Source organism: Sapajus apella, unplaced genomic scaffold (assembly GCF_009761245.1).
Source record: "Sapajus apella isolate SASKATOON/1434 unplaced genomic scaffold, GSC_monkey_1.0 scaffold83, whole genome shotgun sequence".
NCBI lineage: Eukaryota > Metazoa > Chordata > Mammalia > Primates > Cebidae > Sapajus > Sapajus apella.
In genome coordinates this window covers 1863216-1886036 of record NW_022437023.1, presented here as the reverse complement: position 1 = coordinate 1886036, position 22821 = coordinate 1863216, and the positions used below count along the sequence as shown (strand labels likewise).

The following is a 22821-nucleotide window of genomic DNA, read 5'->3' as shown; positions in this document are numbered from 1 at the left end:
AGGGAGACCCTGTCTCTACAAAAAAAAAAAAATGTTGAGACAAAGTTCACTCTGTTGCCCAGGCTGAAGTGCAGTGGCACCATCTCGGCTTACTGCAACCTCCACCTCCCAGGTTCAAGTGATTTTCCTGCCTCAGCCTCCCGAGTAGCTGGGACTATAGGCACAAGCCACTATGCCTGGCTAATTTTTGTATTTTTAGTAGAGATGGGGTTTAACTATGTTGGCCTCCTGACCTCATGATCTGCCTGCCTGACCTCCCGAAGTGCTAGGATTACAGTTATGAGCCGCACCCAGTCCTCCCCAATTTTTTTTTTTTAATTAGCCAGGTGTGGTGGTACATGCCTGTGGTCCCAGCTACCCAGGAGACTGGGGCTGGAGGCTCACTTGAACCCAGGAGGTCAAGGCTGCCACCAGTGAGCCCTTATCACACTACTGCATTCCAGCTCGGGTGACAGAATGAGACCCTGTCTCCAAAAAAAAAAAAAAGAGAACATCCCAGGCTTGATGATGGGGGCTGAGGGCAGCAACCCAATGAAAAGTCCTGATCCTTTGACAAGTTTCCAGAGCCGAGTAAGGTTTCAGATCCAACTGAGTGAAGGAGAGACCAGGTCCCCAGAAGGAAGAACCCTGCAACCCCAGAACCAGCACATGTGATGATGATTCCATCAGTCCCCCCCAAGAAGGACTTACATGCCTTTTACTTGAGTAACCAGGTGTGGGAGAAAGAGAAATGCCCAGGCATTTCAAAGACTGTCAGACACAGGAACCACATGGACACTGGTCTGGGGACCCGAAGAGGCATCATGGCCTCCTGTTAGGGTGGGAGCATATGGGGGCAGGTGATAAGTGGAGTCCTGGCCCAGCTTCGGCTCACAGGGGGTCCACTGGATCCACAGGACGTCCAGGGGTGGTCTCATGGGTCCCTGAGTGTATAACTGCAATAGACACACATTGCAGAACCCCCACACTGGTGCTTTGGGCTGTGGAGCTATGGTAGCTCTTGGAAGCCTCTGAAACTGTCTGCCTTTGAAACTACCTGCCATGGAAGGAGGTGTGGCTGTGGGTTTTCAAAGTGGGACCTGCTGATCTCACTGCACACCGCACCACCCAGCACTGCAGCCAGCTGGGGTGATATGGCAGACTTTTGGATGCAACTGACCAAGAGCTCTACTGTACAGCATGGTAGCTGTCGTTCATGACAATGTGCTGTATTGTTGAGTATTGCTATAAGAATAGATTTTAAGTGTTCTCATCACAAAAGTATGTGAGGTCATGCATATGTTAATTAACTTGATTTAGCCATTCCACAATTTCAAAACATTATGCTGCCCACCATAAAAATATAGTTTTTTTTCAAGACAGAGTCTCACTCTGTCACCCAGGCTGGAGTGCAGTGGCGCCCTCTCAGCTCACTGCAACCTCTGCCTCCCAGGCGCAAGCGATCCTCCTGCCTTAGCCCCCCAAGTAGCTGGGACTACAGGTGCATGCCACCACACCTGGCCAATTTTTGTATTTTTAGTAGAAGCAGGGTTTCACCATGTTGCCCAGACAGGTCTCAATATAGACAATTTTTATTTGTCACTTTAAAAAATAATAGGCCAAGTAAGGTGGCTCATGCCTATAATCCCAGCACTTTGGGAGGCCAAGGCTAGAGGACTGCTTGAGCCCAGGAGCTCAAGACTAGCCTGGGCAACAAATCAATCAGTCAATCAAATAATAATAAAAAGATGCAGATGAGGTGCAGCTTGGAGCAGATCCCCTGCAAGGACGGAGAACTGTCTTCTGGAACATGGTATACACTCTAATGACCACTGTATGGTGCTGGGTCCCCAGTGGGACCGGAATAGATGCATCCAAGAACTACGGGGTAGAAGTAGAAGCAGCCCCACTCACCACCACACCCAGGGACAACTCTGGCCATTGCAAGTTTAGAAATCCTGGTTCCCAAAGGGGAAACAGTTCCACCAAGAGACAGCAAGAGTCAGAAGAAGCTTTCAGCCACAACTGGCACCACTTCCCTTCAGGTCCCTTGTGGCAAGAAACCAGCAGGGAAAACAACGCCACCACGGAGTCACCCTCCCGGCAGGAATAACTGGCCCTGCCCATCCACAGGGGCCTGCTGTGAAAGCCTCCCACTGTTCATACAGCAAGGGCAGGGAAGAATAAGAGCCTTGGCAGCCAGGCAATTCCCTGGGGCACCTCTTGGTGCTCCCTTGCCTGGTATTGATGGAAAATGGGCAAGGGCAATGGTCACAGTCTGAGAAGAGCAGGAAGGAGAGACTCAGACCCCCTGAGACATGAGGGGCCGGGGCGCCTTACCAGGTAAGCCAGCTAGATCAGCAGAGGTGCTAGCCAAGGTCAGGGTTGTTGATGAGGGAGACGGCAAGGGTCTGTTGTGGCCCAGAGTCCTGCTGCAGCAGCGGGACTGTGGCTCATCTCACTGTCCCCCTTGTAAGCTTCCCAGGAAAAGAGACCAGCCAGGACCCCGAAGAAGCTGTTCCCAGGTGGCATGAATTATTATAGGGCTCAGATTTCCAAGTAGCAAGAGGAGCAAGCTGCAGTGGGTACTGTGTGGGGTGCCCAGGTTTGTGACCCCCGCAGGGTGAGGTCACTTTCAGCCCCAGCTGTTGGGAGCGTTGCCTGCTGATGGCCCACGCCTGAGTCCCTCCTTGCGCATTGCCACTGGCTGAAGGGAGCCTCCTCATCCAAGGTTATGCCTCCTCCCCAGAGACACCTTCTCACTGTCTGGCCTCGGAATATTACCTCCCCTGTCTGGACCCCAGTGTCCTCTCTGCTGCTGCACCACTGGACTGGGCTGGGAGGGGGGAGGGGCGGGGTGGAGTTGAATCCCAGTTCCACACCCTGTGCCCTCTAGACCCTGTTCAAATCTCATCCTGCCCTAACTGTCAACTTACCTGGCCCCCTTCCTGTTTTCTCATCTGCAAAGCGGGGGTGATGGCACCTACTTCACCCAGTGGCTGTGAGAACCGCATTGGAGACAAATATTTTACAGCACCTCCTCCTCCCTTCCCCTCAGCTAACAGCTGTGCTGCTTATTTCTCCGAGGAAAAAGGGAGGCACCTAGAGACACTGCACCCCACACCCGCCTCGCCCGGCCCCTAATCCCTGCCTGCCTCCCCCTGGGCCCCAGGCCCCCTTCCCCCACTCCCTGACCCCCTTGTCTGGCAACCCTGCTGCCAGGCTGGGATGTGCTCTCCCCTCTCCTGCATGATCGGTTTTTCCTCACATGAGAATCTTTCCCATCCAGATAGAATCATGCTGTTGTTTCTCTCATTTAAGAGAGAGTCAAGGCCAGTCGCGGTGGCTCACGTCTGCAATCCCAACACTTTGAGAGGCCAAGGTGAGTGGATCACCTGAGGTCAGGAGTTTGAGACCAGCCTGGCCAACACAGTGAACCCCATCTCTACTAAAAATACAAAAATTAGCCATGCATGGAGGCTGAGACCAGAGAATTGCTTGAACCCAGGAGGTGGAGGTTGCGGTGAGCTGAGATCGCACCACTGCATTCTAGCGTGGGTGACAGAGGAAGACTCTGTCTCAAAAAAAAAAAGGGAGAGAAAGTCAAAAAGGACCCCCTAGAGTGTCCAGTGCCCTCCCCACCCCGCTGCCATGGCGGGCCCATGTGTCTCCTCCCTGGGGTGGCAGAGGACACTCCTGAAAGGCCTGTCCATCCCCAACTCCACACCCACTGAAGCCTTTCCAGTCGGCCTCTGGCCCTCCCCAGCCACCACTGACCCCCATGGGCAGTCCCCAGTCCTCCTCCTCTGCGCACCCTGTCCCATGCCTCGGGCTCCTCAGACACCACACTCCCACTCTGTCGCACCTCTGTCTCCCAGGGTGGGCCCTCGCATGCCCAGGGCTCAGGCCTGGGGCCTTGTCTCCACTCACGTCCCCTCGCTCTGGGATCTCATCTGGGCAGTGGCCTTAGATGCCCCTGAACTCCAGCCTCACAAATCCACCCACCTCCTCAACGGCACCACTTGGAAGTGGGACAGGCCAACTTAACATGTCCCCAAATGGCTGCCCCCAAGCCTGCTCCAACCCTGGCCTTTGCCATCTCAGGTCACAACGCCACTGTGCACCCAAGAACTCAGGAATCTGCCTCACTCCACACCCCGCTGACTCTCCCTTCAAACTATACCCGGAATCCAGCCACCTCTCACTCCTCGGCCACAGATGCCAGGGTCTGCACAACTCCCTCTCCCCCCGGAGGGCGACGTGGCCTCCCAAGGGGTCCCCCGGCTTCCACCCTCGCCCCCTACTGTCTTTCTGCCAGATGGCAGCTGCAGTCATCTTTTTAAAACATAGTGTCACTAAGGTTAATACACAACCCTCCGCTGCTAAATTTGACTGGCTTTTTTTTGTTATTGAAAAGTAAAAACATAAACATAATTTTGACACATCACACCACTGCCGAAACCCTCCCTGAACCTCTGGGCCCAAGCTGTTGACTCATCCTCACCTCGGACCACTCCCCACGCCTCACTCCGCTCCAGACCTCCTGTGCCTCCTCTTCCCCGCCTCGCCTCGCCTCGGGGCTAGCACCTGCCGCTTCCTGTCCCGAGACGCTCCTCCCTCAATATCCCCAGGGCGCATTTCCTTGCTTTAAGCCTCTGATTCATGATGCTGACCCCCTGGTCGCCCCATCCAGAACAGCCAGCCCATGCCCCTCACCCCCTGCTTTATTTTTCCTCTGTAACACTTATCGCTCCCTAATGTGTGTGTGTGTGTACATGTACATCTTTTTTTAATTGATAGATTTTCTTTTTTAGAGAATTTTTAGGCTCATAGCGAAATTGATCAGAAAGTACAGAGTTCCCATATACCCCTCCCACCCACACAGTAGCCATACCCTGCATCCGTGTGGTAGGTTTGTTAGCGCTGATGAACTCACACTGACACATCATTATCACCCGAGTCCATAGTTTACATTAGCGTTCACTCTTTTGTTTTGTTTTGTTTTGTTTTGAGATGGAGTCTTCCTCTTGTCACCCAGGCTGGAGTGCAATGGCACCATCTCGGCTCACTGCAACCTCCGCCTCCAGGGTTCAAGCGATTCTCCTGCCTCAGCCTCCCAAGTAGCTGGGATTACAGGCGCCTGCCACCACACCTGGCTAATTTTTGTATTTTTAGTAGGGACGGGGTTTCACCATGTTGGCCAGGATGGCCTTGAACTCCTGACCTCGTGATTACAGGTGTGAGCCACCTCGCCTGCCCTAGGGTTCACTCGTGGTTGTGTATATTCCGTAGGTTTTGACTCATGTTGATGACATGTATCTACCATTGTAGTATCATACAGAGAAGTTGCCTCCTCTAAAAATCCTCTGTGCTTTCTACCTATTTGCCTTCCCCTGCCCCACCACAATCTCTGGTAATCACTGATCTTTTCACTATCTCCATGGTTTTTCCTGTTCCAGAATGTTATCTAGTTGGAATCACACAGTATGTGGTGTTTTCCTATTGGCTTCTTTCACTTAGTAAACTGCATTTAAGGTTCCTCTATGTCTTTCCATGGCTTGATAGCTCATTTATTTGGAGCACTGAATAATATTCCATTGCCTGGATGCGCCACAGTTTCTACAGCCATTCACCTCCTGAAGGACATCTTGATTGCTTCTAAATGTTGGCAATTAAATGTCTTGACATTCACAATACACAGCAGCATGTTAAAGGCCTGATGAGGCCCACACTAAAGAACACCCTTTACCTGGGTTGAACCCAAAGGTAAATTTCCCAAATTTGACCATGGACAATGTGTCCAGGTGCCATCTCCCACCTCCGGGGTGCCACGGGAGCTCAGACTAGGAGGGCAAGTCCCCTCTCTCAGCTGGGGCAGCCCATAAAGTCCTTGAAGGAGAGAGGCTGGGAGCCACAGAGCAGGGCGTCAGAACCAAATAAAGGGAGCGGTGGAGTTTGGAGGTTTGGAGGACATGCACCCAGTTGGGGTGAGGACCCCTGGAAGAGCAGCAGGAACCAGACTGACCCCCAGCTCCAGTGCCCACAGGCCGCGTGGCCCTGCAAAAGCTGCCCCCTCCTCTGTCCCACAGCCTTCCCGTAAGATGAAAGGGTGGGGCAAGGTTGGAGGTACAGCCCAAGGCCCTTCGTCCAGAGCTTCAGAGGCCGTTGGATGGAACCTTAGGTTGATTTCCAGAATTCAAAAAGTCCAGGCCAGGCACGGTAGCTCACTTGTGTAATCCCAGCACTTTAGGAGGCCGAGGTGGGCAGATCACTTGAACTCTGGAGCTCAAGATCAACCTGGGTAAAACTCCATCCCTACTAAAAATATAAAAACTTAGCCGGGCATGGTTGCTCATACCTGTAGTCCCAGCTACTTGGGAGGCTGGGGTGAGAGGATCACTTGAGCCCTGGAAGTCAAGGCTGCAGTGAGCCATGATTGTGCCACTGCACTTCAGCCTGGGCAACAAGAGTGAGACCCTGTTTCAAAAAAAAAAAAGTTAAGCTCACATCTGTAATCCCAGCACTTTGAGAGGCTAAGGTGGGCAGACCACCTGAGGTCAGGAGTTCAAGACCAGCCTGGCCAACATGGCAAAACCCTGTCTCTACTAAAAAATACAAAATTAGCCAGGCGTGGTGGCGGGCACCTGTAATCTCAGCTACTCAGGAGGCTGAGGCAGGAGAATCGCTTGAACCTGGGAGGTGGAGAAGGTTGCAGTGAGCCAAGATCATGCCATTGCACTCCAGCCTGGGTGACAGAGCAAGACTCCGTCTCACAAGAAACAAAACAAAACAGTTACCATATGACCCCGCAATTCTACTCCTAGATATATATCCAAGATAAATGAAAACATGCTTCACAAAAACGTGCACATAAATGCTCTTAGAAGCATTATGCATAATAAAAAGTGGAAACAACTCAAATGCCCATCAATGGATGAATGAATAAACAAATGTGGTATGTTTATACAATGGCATATGATTGAGCCCTAAAAATGAATGCAGTAGTTACATGCTACAAAGTGGATGAACCTTAAAAACATTATACTAAGTGAAAAAAGCCAAGGCTGGGTGCTGTGGCTCACGCTTATAATCCCAGCACTTTGGGGGACCAAGGCAGGTGGATCACCTGAGGTCAGGAGTTCAAGACTAGTCTGCCCAACATGGTAAAACCCGTCTCCACTAAAAATACAAAAATTAGCTGGGCGTGGTGGTGCATACCTGAAGTCCTAGCTACTGGGGAGGCTGAAGCAGGAGGATCGCTTGAACCTGGGAGGTCGAGGTTGCAGTGAGCAGCTAAGATGGCACCACTGCACTCCAGCCAGGCCAATAGAGGGAGACTCCGTCTCAAAAAACAAAAACAAAACAAACAAAAAAAGAAGCTGGTCACAAAAGGCTTATATGATTCAATTTATATGAATCTTCCAGAATGGGCAAATTTACAGAGACAGAAAGTTGTCTGGTGGTTTCCAGAGCTGAGCGAGGGGAAATTTGGAAATGGCTGCGAATGGATATGGAGTTTCTTTTTGGAGTTATGGAATTAGATAGTGGTTATCCAACTTTGTAAATATACTAAAAACCACTGAAGTGTACGTTTGAAAAGGGTGAATATTATGGTATATGAGTCATATTTCAATAAAAAATGCGTTTCTATGAAAGATCTGCAGGTCCTTGGAGAGCCGGCTGAGTCCAGCCCTGAGGAACGTGAAGCGTCTTCACACCAGAAAGCAAGGGCATTTTCAAAGACCAGTGTGACTGCAGGAAAAGGATGTCAGAGGCCGGGCACGGTGGCTCGCACCTGTAATCTCAGCACTTCAGGAGGCCAAGGCGGCTGGATCACCTGAGGTCAGGAGTTTGAGAACAGCCTGGCCAACATGATGAAATCCCATCTCTACTAAAGATACAAAAATTAGCTAAGCATGGTGGCACACGCCTGCAGTCCTAGCTACTCAGGAGGCTGAGGCAGAAGAATCTCTTGAACCCAGGGAGGCGGAGGTGTCAGTAAGCCGAGATCATGCCACTGCACTCCAGCCGGGGCAACAGAGCAAGACCTTGTCTAAGGGAAAAAAAAAAAAAAAAAAAAAAAAAAGATGTCAGAGTCCACTTGAAGAAGTTCCTGCTGGCCAAAGATGAGACAATTTGAGCATTACTGAGAATAATGAGTGCAAGTGCTGAAACACATCAAATTTATAAAAATACGTAATGATAATGAAAACCAAAATCTAAAAAATGGAAAAAAAGTCTGCTAAAAACCACATATCTGCAAGAATGTGGGCCGCTGGGATTCTGCACACACTGCTTTGTGTAGGTGTGAATCGGTACAAGCACTCTGGAAAACAGCTTCACATTTTCTGTAAGGCTGAAGATCACATGTCTGTGACCTAGTGATTCCATTCCTTTGCATCAACCCTGGAGAAATGCATGCATTTGTTTACCTGGGGAATGTTCAGAGCAGAACTTTTTTTTAAAGTACTTTAAATCTTATCCCTTCATGGAAGCCAGCAGAACTTTTCATAGTAGACATAAATTAGGAAAAAACCCTGATGTCTATAAACAGACTAGACAGATATATCATGGTTTATTCACATATTAGAAACTACTACATATAATGAAAAAATGAGGTGCCAGGTACAGTGGATCATGCCTGTAATCCCAGCACTTTGGAGGCTCAGGTGGGCAGATTGCTTGAGCCTAGGAGTTCAAGACCAGCCTGGGCAACATAGGGAGGCCCCCCACCATCTCTACAAAAAATTTAAAAATTGGCTGGGTGTAGTGGTGCACACCTGTGGTCCCAGTCACTTGGGAGGCTGAGATGGGAGGATCATTTGAGCCCAGGAGGCAGAGGTTACACTGAGCCGTGATGGTGCCACTGCACTCCAGCCTGGGTGACAGGGCAAGATCCTGTCTCAAAAGCAAAGAAAAGAAAATGAAAGGACTGCTGCTACACATAACAACCTGGATGCATGGTAAAAAGAAAATGTTAGTTTAAAAAAGAACAAACTTTAGCAGTGGCTCACACCTGTAATCCTAGCATTTTTGGAGGCCAAGGCGGGTGATCACCTGAGGTTAGGAGTGCGAGACCAGCCTGGCCAACATGGCAAAAACCCTATCTCCATCAAAAATCCAAAAATTAGCCGGGCGTGGTGGCATACACCTGTGATCCCTGCCACTAGGGAGGCTGAGACAGGAGAATTGCTTGAATCTGGAAGGCGGAGGTTGCAGTGAGCTGAGACTGCACCACTGCTCTCCAGCCTGGGCGACGGAGCAAGACTCTGTCTCAAAAAATAATAATAATAGGCGGGGTGTGGTGGCTCATGCCTGTAATCCCAGCACTTTGGGAGGCTGAGGCGGGCGGATCACCTGAGGTCAGGAGTTCAAGACCAGCCTGAACAACATGGAGAAGCCCCATTTCCACTAAAAACACAAAATTAGCAAGGCATGGTGGCACATGCCTGTAATCCCAGCTACAGGAGAGGCTGAGGCAGGAGAATCACTTGAACCTGGGAGGTGGATGTTGCAGTGAACTGCGACTGCACCACTGCACTCCAGCCTGGGCGACAGAGTGAGACTCTGTCTAAAAATAATAATAATAAATAAAATAAAAATAAAAAAGAACAGACTTTAAAGGATACATAATTCATTACTTAAAATTCAAAGAGACTAAGTGTGGTAGCTCATGCCTGTAATCCCAGCACTTTGAGAGGCTGAGGCAGGAGGATCACTTGAGCCAAGGAGTTCAAGGCCAGCCTGGGCAACAGAGGGAATCCCCATCTCTCTTAAAAAAAAAAAAAAAAAAAACGATAGCTGGACATGGTGGTGCACTCCTGTGGTCCCAGCTTCTCAAAAGGCTGAGGTGGGAGGACTGAGGATTGCTTGAGCCCAGGAAGTTGAGCCTAAATGGGCCAAAATCATGTCACTGCCCTCCAGCCCGAACAAGACCCTGTCTCAAAAAAGAGAGAAATAAAGAAAAATCAGAAAATTCAAAAAGAAACAGAACTCTTTGGTTTTGAATGCATACTTACATGGTAAAACCAAAAACAAAGCAGTGAATAACCCTGGCTATTCAGAATGGTGGGAAGTTAGGGAAGAAGGAGCTGCTGATGGGAAAGGGTCTGAGGGGGTCCTTTGGTGCTGTGGCAATGTTCTGATTTTTTTTACCTATATGATGGAGACTTGGACATTGGCTTTATGTTAAATTTGTTAAAATGTCGCTATGGGCTGGGCGTAGTGGCTCACACCTATAATCCCAGCACTTTGGGAGGCCGAGGCAGACAGATCAGGAAGTCAGGAGTTCAAGACCAGCCCAGCCAAGATGGTGAAACCCTGTCTCTACTAAAACTACAAAAATTAGCCAGGTGCAGTAGCAGGCTCCTGTGAGCCATCTACTCGGGAGGCTGAGGCAGGATAACCGCTTGAACCCAGGAGGCAGAAGTTGCAGTGAGCCAAGATCAAGTCACTGTACTCCAGCCTGGGCGGCACAGTGAGACTCCATCTCAAGAAAAAAAAAAATGTTGCTGTGGTTTGAGTATGTCCCCCTCAAAATTCAATGTTGAAATTTGATTCCCAATGTGGCCGTGTTGGGAGGCGGGGCCTAGTGAGAGGTGTTTGGACTGTGGGGGCACTGCCCTCATGACTAGATTAATGCCACCGGCGGGAGTGAGTGAATTCTCGCTGTGGGAACAGGTTAGTTCCCATGAGAGCGGGTTGTTATAAAGTGAGCCCAGCCTCTCGTCTGTGTCCGTTTTGCATTTGCCCGCTTGTCTCTCTGGCACTTGCTCCTGCCATATTACGATGCAGCCAGGTAGCCCTCACCAGAAGCCAAGGAGACCCGGCACCATGCTGCTTGGACTTCTTGGCCTCCAGAATTGTGAACCAAATAAGCTCCTTGTCCTTTTAAATTATCAGGGACCACGAATTCTGTTACAGTAACACAAAAAAGTCTAAGACGAATGTACAACCTATTTTAGACACATTTGGAAAAAATATTCACTGGTCACCACTGGAGGTTGCTACAGCACCAACTCATTTCTTTAAAAATGGACAAATAGGCTAGGTGAGGTGGCTCACACCTGTAATTCCAGCACTTTGGGAGGCCAAGGCAAGCAGATCACATGGTCAAGAGTTCGAGACCAGACTGGCCAAAATAGTGAAACCCTATCTCTACTAAAAATACAAAAAATTAGCCGGGCATGGTGGCAGACACCTGTAGTCCCAGCTACTCAGGAGGCTGAGGCAGGTGAATTGCTGGAACCCAAGAGACAGAGGTTGTGGTGAACCAAGATCACGTCACTGTGCTCCAGCATGAGACTGTCTCAAAAAAAAAAAAATTAAAAATAAAAAAAATAAAAGAATAAATAAAGGGGCTGCGCATGGTGGCTCATGCCTGTAATCCCAATACTTTGGGAGGCTGAGGCGGGAGGATTGCTTGAGTCCAAGAGCTCAAGACCAGCCTGGGCAACATGGGGAGACCCTGTCTCTACAAAAAAAAAAAAATTAGCCAGGGGCAAGGACACACAGCTGTAGTCTCAGCTACTAGGGAGGCTGAGGTGTGAGGATCGCTTGAGCCAAGGAGGTTGAGGCTGTGATGCACCAAGACAGTGCCACTGCACCCCAGCCTGGGCAGCAGAGTGAGGCTCTGTCTCAAAAAGTAAACAAACATAAAAAGGATAAATACAGGGAAAGAATGGAGCCTTTATGCTCCAGTATGCACCATGTTTCAGAACAACAAAACAGGTGAAAAGGAATTGTTCTCTGTAGAAGTCTAACCGATAAATGCCAACAAAATGATCAAATTGGAAAAAAATCACCATCTGGAGAGGAGAAAATATGATGGAAATCGGACTTGAGGTTGCAGTAAAGAGGAGATAGCCAAACCCTCAGGGCTCCTTGTCTTTCCGTGCCCCGGTCCCCCAGCTGCTGCAGGGAGTGCCTGTTTCCTGCAGACCACAGCACCCCAGCAGGCCACGCCCACAGTAAGACGGACATGCTCTTTTTTTTCTCTTTGTTTCTTTCTTTCTTATTTTTTTTTTTAAATAGAAACAGCATCTACTTCCGTTGCCCAGGCTGCTCTTGAGCTCCTGGGTTCAAGCGATCCTCTTGCTTTAGCCTCCCAAAGTGTTGGGATTACAGGCATGAGCCACCATGCCCAGCCTGGACATGCTTATTTGCATATATTTCACATACTATTTCATGTCCAAAATTCACACAAAGATTCCTGAAGTTCTGCCAAGAGAGGGACAGTCCCTTCTCAGTACAGCCCGTGGAGGAAGCCCTCAGGGCTGGGGTTTGGAACAGAGCACCAGCCTCCTCTGCCACAGCCCAAATGAGCAATGGTCAGAGAGGCCTGAGCGCCAGGGAACAAGGGGGTCCTAGGGAGGAAAGGCGGCTTGGGATCCCAAGCTGACGCAGGCCTGGAGTGCCCACCCCCGAGCTACTGCCTCACAGACTCCCATTACCAAGGCAGTCCTGGGGGGTGCCCTTGCCACCCTACAACCCTCAGGTGGCAATTTTGTGACTTGGTTGCTCCCTGTCAGGCTTGTCTTGGTCCTGTTTGGCAGGGAGGAAGGAAGTTCCCTGTGATTTGCCACCCGCCCCCGGCCCCGTCCTGGGGCCCCCAAGCTGAGCCAAGCCAGCTTTGCGGCTTACCAGGCCAGCTGGTGCAAGGGGGAGGGGCCACCAACACCCAGGCCACGCTGGGGCTGGCAGACGGGCCCATCCAGCTGTCAGGGCCAATGACAAGGGCTGGCATGGGGGCAGAGGCAGGGATCCTGGGCCCTGTAGGGTGGGGGAGGCCTCCTGTCAGAGGTGCCCCATCTGGGGCAGGGCCAAGTGGGGCAGGTGAGATGGTGGCCAGTCACCCAATACTCGGGGAGCAGGCAGCAGTGGCAGCCCAGTGTCCGATGGAGCTGATGATAGAGGTGACACCAGATATCCTGCTGTGGGGGAGGGCGGGGGGCTGGGGAAGGAGCCGCAGGAAGGGGGAGAGCCACATTCAGCCCTGTGCTTTTGAATCCCAGCTCTATCACACACTCGCTGAGAGACCTTGGTCGGCAGCTGTGAGACCCTCTGCAGCCTCAGCTTACCCATCTGAAGATGAGGTGCTGTGAAGGCGAAGGGAGCCTGGCACAGTGCTAGCTCATAGTTCATGCCCGACAGACATTGTGTTGCCATTATGGAAGCTGGAACTGCTGAGGGCTCAGCAGGGGTAACCACGACGGTGGTGGCTGCATACTGGGCAGACCCACCGACTGGCAAGTCCAGGGACAAGGACAAAGTGCGTGTCAGTCACTGCTGAATGGCCCGGCGTCTAGTTGAGCACCCAGCACACCACACGCAATACATATTCATTTAACATTCATAAGGATGAATGCACGAGAGTAAAACTTCAAACCAGCAGCCACTAAGACGATTTGGCAGCTGATCAGAGGATCCCGAGTAAGAATCTGAGCTTAAATCTAACCTCTTCCTGGCTGTGCACCCTCCAGCAAGTCATTTCCCCCCAAGAACCTCAGCTTCCTCCTCTAAGAAATGGGAATAATCATCATTAATAAATACCATCCCCACAGGCTTGTGGCAAGGCTCAAAGCAGAAATGGATATGGAAGTAGAGGGGGTGCTGCTGGAGTCCATTTATCAGGTGGGGGACCCATCTCCCAGCAGCCATAGGTGCTGGCTGCTAACAGCTCACAGCTGCCCCCTTCCCCTGAGAGCTGCCCTCGGCTTACAGGAGCTGCCTCACCTGGAGATGCGGGGGAGGTTAGACCGTCCCCGGGAAGCAGCTTGCTGACAATGACCACCTACTAAGGGGCTCCAAAGGCCTGGCCCCTTGCCTGGAGGAAAGATAACCCTGTGGGACTCCCTGTTCATAATCTAGAGCTCCCGGGGGATCAGCTAGAGCCAGGCTTCAGCTGTAAGCACATCTTTTTCCACCCTAATGTCAGCATGCCTGCAATAAATCATTTGCCCAGGAATCCCTGCCTCAGCTCTGCTTCTAGAAGACCCGACCTGAGACAGGAAGTATTTTGTAAACTGTGACACACTAGGCACAAATATGTGAGTTAAAATAATTTTTTTTTATTTTAGAAGATATTGAAAGGAGAGGTGCTAGCAGTGTGAGAGGAGGAGGCGATCAGCTCTGTGGGCAGGGTTGAGGGGCAGGGAAAGGGAAAGGGCTGTCACGCTGCTGGGACTGCAGGTGTGTGGTGCCACCATGCCTGGCTAACTTCTGTAATTTTAGTAGAGATGGGGTTTCATCATGTTGGCCAGGCTGGTCTCAAACTCCTGACCTTGTGATCCACCTGCCTTGGGCTCCCAAAGTGCTGGAATTACAGGTGTGAGCCACTGCACCAGGCCAGAATTTTACATTTTGATCAAGTCTAATTTATTATTATTATTATTATTTTTTTTTTTCAGAGGGAGTTTCGCTCTTGTTACCCAGGCTGGAGTGCAATGGCGCGATCTCGGCTCACCGCAACCTCCGCGTCCTGGGTTCAGGCAATTCTCCTGCCTCAGCCTCCTGAGTAGCTGGGATTACAGGCACGCACCACCATGCCCAGCTGATTTTTTTTGTATTTTTTGTAGAGACGGGGTTTCGCCATGTTGACCAGGATGGTCTCGATCTCTTGACCTTGTGATCCACCCGCCTCGGCCTCCCAAAGTACTGGGATTATAGGCATGAGCCACCGCGCCCGGCTATTATTTTTTATATTTTTAGTAGAGACAGGATTTCTCCACTTTGGTCAGGCTGGTCTCAATCTCCTGACCTCAGGTGATCTACCCACCTCGGCCTCCCAAAGTGCTGGGATTACAGGCATAAGCCACTGCGCCTGGCCTGTTACATGACTTTGGGCTTTATTCTGAATGAGAGGAGAGTCATTGAAGAGCTTTAACAGAGAAAGGATGTGATCCCATTTAGGTTTTAAAAGACCTTTGGCTGGTGAGGCAAGGATGGGGCAGGAAGACCAGGTAGAGGCTGCTGCACACATCTAGGAGAGGGTAGTGGAGGCTGAGAAGGGAAGGCAGCAACGGAGGTGACAAGAAGTGAGTAGATTCTGGGTGTTTTGAATATAGAGTTGGAAGGATTTACTGATGACTAGATGAGGTGTCAGAGGCAGACAAATGCAACTCCCAGTTTACAGAGAGGACAGATGAACATTCTAAACAACACCACAGGATGCAATCAACAAAATCCGGTCTGCAGGAAACACGCAGGACAAACCACCTGCTCTCTCCCATAGATAAACTGCAAAAGAGTAAGAAAAGATGGAGAGGAGAACTATGGATTGAAAGAGACTAAGATATATCAACCAATCACCATGTGTGAACCTTACCTGGAACTTCATTTAAACAAAGGATTTAGAAAACAAGAAGACACGTCTGAGACACCAGGGAATGTGAATACTAAGTGGATAACTGACTATACAAAGGAATTATTACTTCTTAGGTATAATAATGGTATGGTGATGACGTTACAAAAAGTCCTTATCTTTTAGAGAAATATCTTGATTGAGATGAGACTGGCCATGTGTTGGCCTCTGTTGATGCTAAGCCATGAGTCTATGACTGTTATATAATATTTTCTCTACTTCTGTAAATGCTTATAATGTTTCTTAATAAAAAGTTTGCAAAAAAAAAAACAAGAGGAAACAGAATCCAAGGGAGCGTGTTGAGTGATGGCTCAGTGGTGGCTCAGTGAGTCAGTGTCAGGGCAGGGATCTCGGCCTGGATCCCCAATCCCCAGCCCTCTAGCCGTGCCTCGGCTGCCCCTCTTATCCTCAGTGTTTGGTCAAGGCTAGACCCCAAGAACCCAGGGATGAGATGTGTGACCTCAGGGGAGGCCCAGGTTGGGCAGAGTGGGGCTGAGGGATGCAGGGTTTTTGCCAGGCCCTGCAAGGCGGAGCAGAGAAAGCCCTGGACCGCCTGTCCCAAAAGGTCCTATGAGGAGGATCATTTAAAATGTCCAGCAGCAGGAGTGCAGGCTGGCTGCCCCACCAGCCTCATGACCCATGTCCTCCCTCGTGTTCCTGTGCTGACTTCCTCCCCAGCCCCTGAGCCCAGCACTCACATTTCAGCCTTTGCGTCTCTGTCCCTGCCGTCACTCTGCCTGGAATGCCCATCCCTGCCCACCCCCAACCATCTCTGGATCTGACCATCCTTTCCTTCCAGGTCTGCCTTCTGCGGAAGACAACCCTCCTTCAGTCTTCCAGAACACCCCTGCCTCCAGTCTCTGACACAAGAGATTATCCCCACTCCTTGACAACAGGTGCTGAGGCACAGAGGCTCACAAGCACAGCCTCTGGAGCCAGACTGCACGCTGTGAATCTGGCTCAGCCACTTATTCAATGTGTGACCTCAGGCAAGGCACTTAACGTCAGTTGCCCCATCTGTAAAATGGGGATAACCCCATGAGGTTACTAAGAGGACTAAGTGATTTAATAAATATGGATAAACAGAAGAGTGCTTGGCACATGTCAGGGATCCCTGGCCCCTCCTTTGTGCCCCTACAGGACACCCCAGTGCTACGTAGCCACCAGTTTCCCAGATGCCCCACTTCTGCCATGCTCCTGATACCCAGCCTCCTGATACCCAGCCTCCTGATACCCAGATGTGACTTTACCCCCATTCCCGTCCTGCCAGGTTTCATGCACCACAGGCCTGGGAGGAGGGAGAGGAGAAATAAGCCCATAAGAGGACCAGTTAGGAACCAGCCACATATAAACACTCTCCAAACACAGTGGCAGCTCGTGACTCCACTGCATTCCTGTCAGATTAAGGGGAATGCAGTTTACATGCTCATTTTTTTTAGCTTTCTAAGAAAAATATTCCCAGTACCATCAAGTGCAGTTTTAATTTTTTTCTTCACGAGTAACGATATTTGTTTGTAAAATGCAAACAGCACAGGATGGCTGAAATAAAGAGGACACATTCTCCCTCTGTCCCGGCAATCAGCCTGTCCCCAAAGGTAAGCTCTAATCACAACCAGGTATGCAGCCTTCTACGCATGTTATGTAGAAATGAACAGAGAGGAACATACGTGTATGTACATCATACTACACACATTGTTCTACAAAGCCACTTGCTGTAACTCATCAGTATGTTGTGCCCATCTTTCCACACTGGTAATTAGCTCCGCCCCATCTGGTCTCAGTGTCCCCAAGCACCTAAAGTGGCCTGGCACAAAACACGTTCAGAGATCCACTGACTAAATCCCAGAACCAACAACTGCCTAAAATCACGGCATACGCAGAAGTCTTGACTCTGTCACTGGTCTTCCTGAGGGACATCTAGCTTTGCTACACTGACTGTCTGCCCAGCTAATCTTTGCACCCTGATCAGAGTGTACCTGTGGGATAAGTCCCAAAAAGTGGAATTGCCGAGTCAAAACTGTGACCGCTGTTGCCAAAAACACAGTGCTAACGTAGGCTCCCCGACTGACGCGGGAGTTCCAGTTTCCCACGCCCTGTGCCAGATGAGCGCTTTCTTAGGATGAGGACTTTTATTTCTTAAATGGATTAACCCTATTTAGTGATTTCACCCTTCATCACCACATCGCCCTTTGCCTCACCTGAATAAATGAGGGAACTATGGTTTTATTATTTCTCAGCAGCACTAAGGAGCCAAAATCCACAAATAAGGGGCTACTCTCTAGCCAGTATAGAAAGTTAACAGATGGGAAATTTGGAACATCTCACCTGTTTCTAAAAATGGACGTGTTAATGTTTTAAAACTGTCAACTTCAAACAAGTCTCTATTGATTCTTCTCCCACACTCAAGAAGAGAAAATTCTCACCCTCTCTCTTCACTCCTCCCTATCCCAGCCTACAGTGGCCACATTTAGTCAGTAACAATTCAGAGCCAGGCGAGGAGGCTCACGCCTGTGATCCCAGCACTTTGGGAGGCTGAGACGGGTGGATCACTTGAGGTCAGGAGTTCGAGACCAGCCTGGCCAACGTGGCAAAACCCCATCTCTACTAAAAATACAAAAATTAGCTGGGCACGGTGGCGGGCACCTACAATCCCAGCTACTCAAGAGGCTGAGGCAGGAGAATTGCTTGAACCCAGGAGGCGGAGGTTGCAGTGAGCTGAGATCACGCCATTGCATTCCAGCCTGGGCAACAAGAGCGAAACTCCATTTGAAAAATAAAAATCAATCAATAAATAAGTAAATATAAAAATAAAATAAAAATTCAAGACACCTAGTTAAATCTGAATTTCAGATAAATGACAAACACAGTTTTTAGTAAAAATATGTCCTATGCAATGTTTGGGACACACTTAGACTAAAAAACAACAAAAACCACATTTGTCGTTTTTCGGAAATTTAAGATTACCTGAGTATCCTGCATTTTAATGGAAAGCCTACCCTAGCCCCTACCCAGCATTTTAATATCAAGCGATTTTTTAGCCTGGGCAACATAGTAAGACCCCATCTCTACAACAAAATCGAAAAATTAGCCAGGCATGGTAGCACGCCACCTGTAGCCCCAGCTACTCGGGAGGCTGAGGTGGGAGAGTCCCTTGAGCCCAGGAGGTTGAGGCTGCACTCCAGGCTGGGTGACAGAGCAAGAGCCTCTCTCTAAAAAGAAAATGATAATAATAATATTGAGTGATTTCTAAGTAGGAGCCAAGGCCTCCTCTGCCCTCCTAGTCTTTAGGTATCCTGCAGCCCCTCACACCCAAGCTCGAGGTCTTCAGAGGCACCACCCAGGGGAGGGTGGAGGAGAGGCCCGCAGCCCAGTCCCCAGCCCAACCCTCCCCTCCAGGTCACCCTGCCCCTGGCTGGAAACCAGCCACAAAGTGCCCATGGCAGGTGGGTCTGAAGTGGCTAATGGGTTTCCTTCATTTGGCTTTCCAGTACATTCTAAATTGCTCCCCACAGACACGCTCCCTTCCTGGAAATGGCATCAGCAACTTCCCTGGCATTAGAGGTCCTGTCTCCCCAGAGCCAGCTGAGGCCAGGTTCCGTTGACCTTGTCCCTCTGGCCCACCTCTGGCTTCCTCCCAGCCCATCCTTCCTGGTGACGAACACTATCTGTTGCCCCAAGGGGTTGGTGCTGTCAGCAGGCGACCTCCATGGACAGACGCTTCAAGGACTGCTGCTACCAGAGAGCCACCTGCCAGAAGGCCGCCCACATCCACTGCCTGATGGGTGCAGATGCTGGGGTCTAGGGCCCAACTCTCCCAAGCAAATGAGCACAACCTGAAAGGCCACTCTAGCCCCAGGGTACCCCGTCTCCTGTTGGGACTGCATGAGTCCACTTCCCTCATCCAATCCCACTTCCTTCCCTGCTTTGCACAGGGGAGCTCCGGGACCCCTCCCCTACCTGCCTGCCAATCCTCACGGCTACTTCCTGGGACCCTGACCTGCCCCTCAGCAAACACATATTATTTTGGTAATAAGAAAAATAATAAAAGCTATTTTTCTTTAAGAAACACGCAAACCCAAATTTTATATATATATATGCAAAACCAAATCAAGTAGCCTCCTTCCTATCTAGTATACCCACTCCTAACCCATCCCCTCCACCTGGTTCCCCAGGGAGGCCCCCCAACTTGGTGTATGCCCCCACCCCTAATGTCCTCTCCTGTCCCTCTGTCCTTCCAGACCTGTAGCCAGTTTGACTTCTCCAGGGAAGGCTTTCTACCACCAACTCATTCTTGCTGGGGGGATCCTGCAAACTCCTAATGGGAGAAGAAGAAGGCAAAATGTGTCCTGATACTGGCGAGGAGAGGAAGTAGATGATGAGACCGGTAGCCACTCACTCGCTCCACAAGCCAGACCTGGGGCTCCTCTGTGCCACGCCAGGGGCCACCGGAAACAGCACACAGACTCTGCACCCACAGACCCCACAGCCCAGCAGGGAGGGGTGATCAGAAGCCCAAGAGGACACTGTGTGATGGGAGGGTTCCCAGGGGAGGCAGCCAGCCTGCGGGAAGGGGATTCATGGGTGAGGCTCCCAACCCAAGCTGGGGAAGCTTCTGGAAGGAAGAGGAGTCTCAGTGGACTCCCGAGGGTGAGAGATTTGGGTGGGAAGGAGGAGGGAGAGGAGGAGGCAGGAACAGCCTGTGCAAAGCCTGCAGGTGACAGAAGCCCCACATGCTTGAGGAACTGAAAGCAGCTCAGGGCAGCTGAGGGGCAGAGTGAGAGCAAGAAGGGAGAGTCGGAGGCTGGGCCTGGTGGTTCACGCCTGTAATCCCAGCACTTTGGGAGGCCAAGGTGGGTGGATCACGAGGTCAAGAATTCGAGACCAGCCTGGCCAGGATGGTGAAACCCCATCTCTACTAAAAATATGAATTAGCCATGTGTGGTGGCCCATGCCTATAATCCCAGCTATTTGGGAGGCTGAGGCAGGAGAATCACTTGAACCTGGGAGGTGGAGGTTGCAGTGAGCCAAGATTGCATCACTGCACTCCAGCCTGGGCAACAAGAGTGAGACTCTGTCTCAAAAAAAACAAAGAAGGGAGGGTTGGACTGGGCATGGGGACGGTGGCAGAGCCACGTTAGGGAGACTACATGGCTGTCAAATAGCAACACTATTTGTGGAATAGTGTTGAATGAATGATTGAATGATTGTGAACTTTGGGAAATAGCTGGCAACCTGAAGGAGGGTGTTAGGTCCCTCTTGGGCTTTCTCTCTAGTCCCCACAACCAAAGAGACACCCAAACCAGACAGTTCTTTCTAGGCCCCTCCTAAGCCTGGAGGTGTTGCCATCCTTCACAGACACAGGCCTCTTCCTCCGAACTGGGTTTGCTCCTCCACACCTGAGGGTCATGAGACCCCTGAGAGCTTGCTATTAACACCCCAGACGCTGAGGACGGCCTGGCTTGGGCCTTCCCAGCTTCCCTGTTGTTGACCTGGATTTTCCTCCCAAGGGCTAGGACCAAGGCAGAGACCCTGGTCTAAGTTTGGCACCCCAGGAAGAAAGCACTAACCCAGCAGCCAGAGGAGAGCCAGACCTTCACATCAGACCTTCCCCAGAGCCAGGACCAGGCCTGGACACTCAAACCAGGGGCCCATAAGACCCTCTGGAGCCAGCAGGTTGCAACACTGTCTCCAAAAGCCATAGGTTCCCATCAACTCCAGACTTAGGAGGGGCCTAAAGAGAACTGTCTGGTTTGGGTGGCTCTTTGGTCCTGGGGGATAGAAAGAAAGCCCAAGAGTGGGCTCAACCCCCTCCCTGGGGTTGCCAGCTATTTCCCAGAGTTCACACTCAATCCACAAATTATTGCAGTCACTCATTCCACATTCAGTCACTCATTCCACAAATTATTTACTTGGTGCCAAACCTGCTCTGGTGCAGGGGCAACGACAGAGATGAATCAGACAGATTCCCCGCCTGAAAATACCTCTGCTCTAGAAGAAGACAAACAAGACAACCCAGCCACGGCAGTCCAGGAGCACAGCGGAGGGGGCAAGGATCTCACCTGGGGTATCAGGGAAGCTGCCTGGAAGGGCGGCTTGAGAGGGGTGACTTGGACATGTAATGGAAAGGCCACGGTGGAGGGTGGAAGCAAAATCACCGACAGACAGTCTCGTTTGCACCCCAGCTATGCCAGGGGCTGGGGCAATGTGGGTTATTTATGGTTGTGCCTCGAAAAAAGCGGCCATATATGTCACTGCCTATGTGGTGCAGAGCTGGGCTGTTGTGGGCAGGGGCAGCTGAGGCTTGAAGTTGGATCTGGCCAAGCTCCCAGGTTTGCCACCACGTCCCCTACACCCTGATGACCCTTTAACCTTATCATAGCCTCTTGTAAGGTGAAAATAAGGGGCAGAGACAGCTCCAACAGGCAGCGAGTGGCCTGGGGCTTGCAGGGGAGGGCATTGCCCAGCAGCCCGTGGCTTCTGTATCTGCGGGCCTTTTCGCACCATCACCTCCTTCTTGCCTCCTCCCCCCTCCCATCCCAGCTGTGGCGGAAGGGGTAGGGGACAGAAGGAAATACCTTTAACCATAAGCCAGACAGGCATCAGCTGCTGTGTTTCTCCCCAGCCCACTCTGATCCATAAATAGCCTACGCACCAAGCTGGCACCAGCTCACCCACCCTTTCTGGTAGCAGTCCAAAGACCCGGACCGCCCGGGCCCAGGCCCCAGCTTCCCCAGGAACCTATTTCCGGCGCTTTTCCTGGGGTAAAGGCCTTCGTTGCCGGCTCGCGCCCCCCCTCAAGGGACACAGCGCAGGGGCATCCTAGCACTGCCTGTGTGATGCCCGCGAACTCTGTCCCCTGCAAAGCATCCCCGGGCGCGCATCCACTTCTCTCCAGGCAGCTGCCCAACCTGCCCCTGGCTCTGGCCCAGGGAGATGCCAGTCTCGGCGCCCACTTCGAACACGCACTCCCTAACTGTACGCCCCCCACACAACCCGCCACCCTCTATTCAAGGGCCAGACCCCCTACCTGGGGGCAGGAGCGCCGGGCACCATTGGCGGCACCTCGGGGCGAAGCGGGACGTCTGGGGCCCGGCCTCAAGCCCGGCCGACTTCCCGGGGGAGGAGGGGCTGGCGCTGCCGCCGCCACCGCGTCTCTCCCGGCTCTCGCCTGGGCTGCGGGAAGGAGGAAGGTCAGAGCCGAGGCGGAGCGGGGGGAAGGATGAGGAGGAGGCGTGCACAGAGCCGCGCAGATTAGAGAGGCATTTTTAGCTAGCCAATGGCAGCGCGGGCAGGGCGGCGCGGTGGCTGCGCAGGTGGACGCGCCGCGACTGCCGGGGAGGCAGCCACCAGTTTGGCAGGCGCCGGGGGGTGGCCGGTGGGGTCCGGCTCCCCCCTGCTTCAGCTGCCCCCTGCCCCAGCCGTCCTGCCCGACTCCCTCCTCCGGGGGCTGCCCGCGGGCCCGCGCGTGCCAGGAGCCCTCC

General features: G+C 51.4%; 1 protein-coding gene across 1 annotated transcript in view; it reads right to left on the bottom strand.

The window, feature by feature from the left end:
- Positions 1 to 22571, bottom strand: part of PACSIN1 (protein kinase C and casein kinase substrate in neurons 1) — a 69503-nt gene extending 46932 nt beyond the window's left edge. Inside the window, exon 1 of the mRNA XM_032253460.1 lies at positions 22368 to 22571. The gene's annotated coding sequence lies outside the window, so the exon portion shown is untranslated. The remainder of the gene's footprint in view (positions 1 to 22367) is intronic.
- Positions 22572 to 22821: the final 250 nt, after the last annotated feature.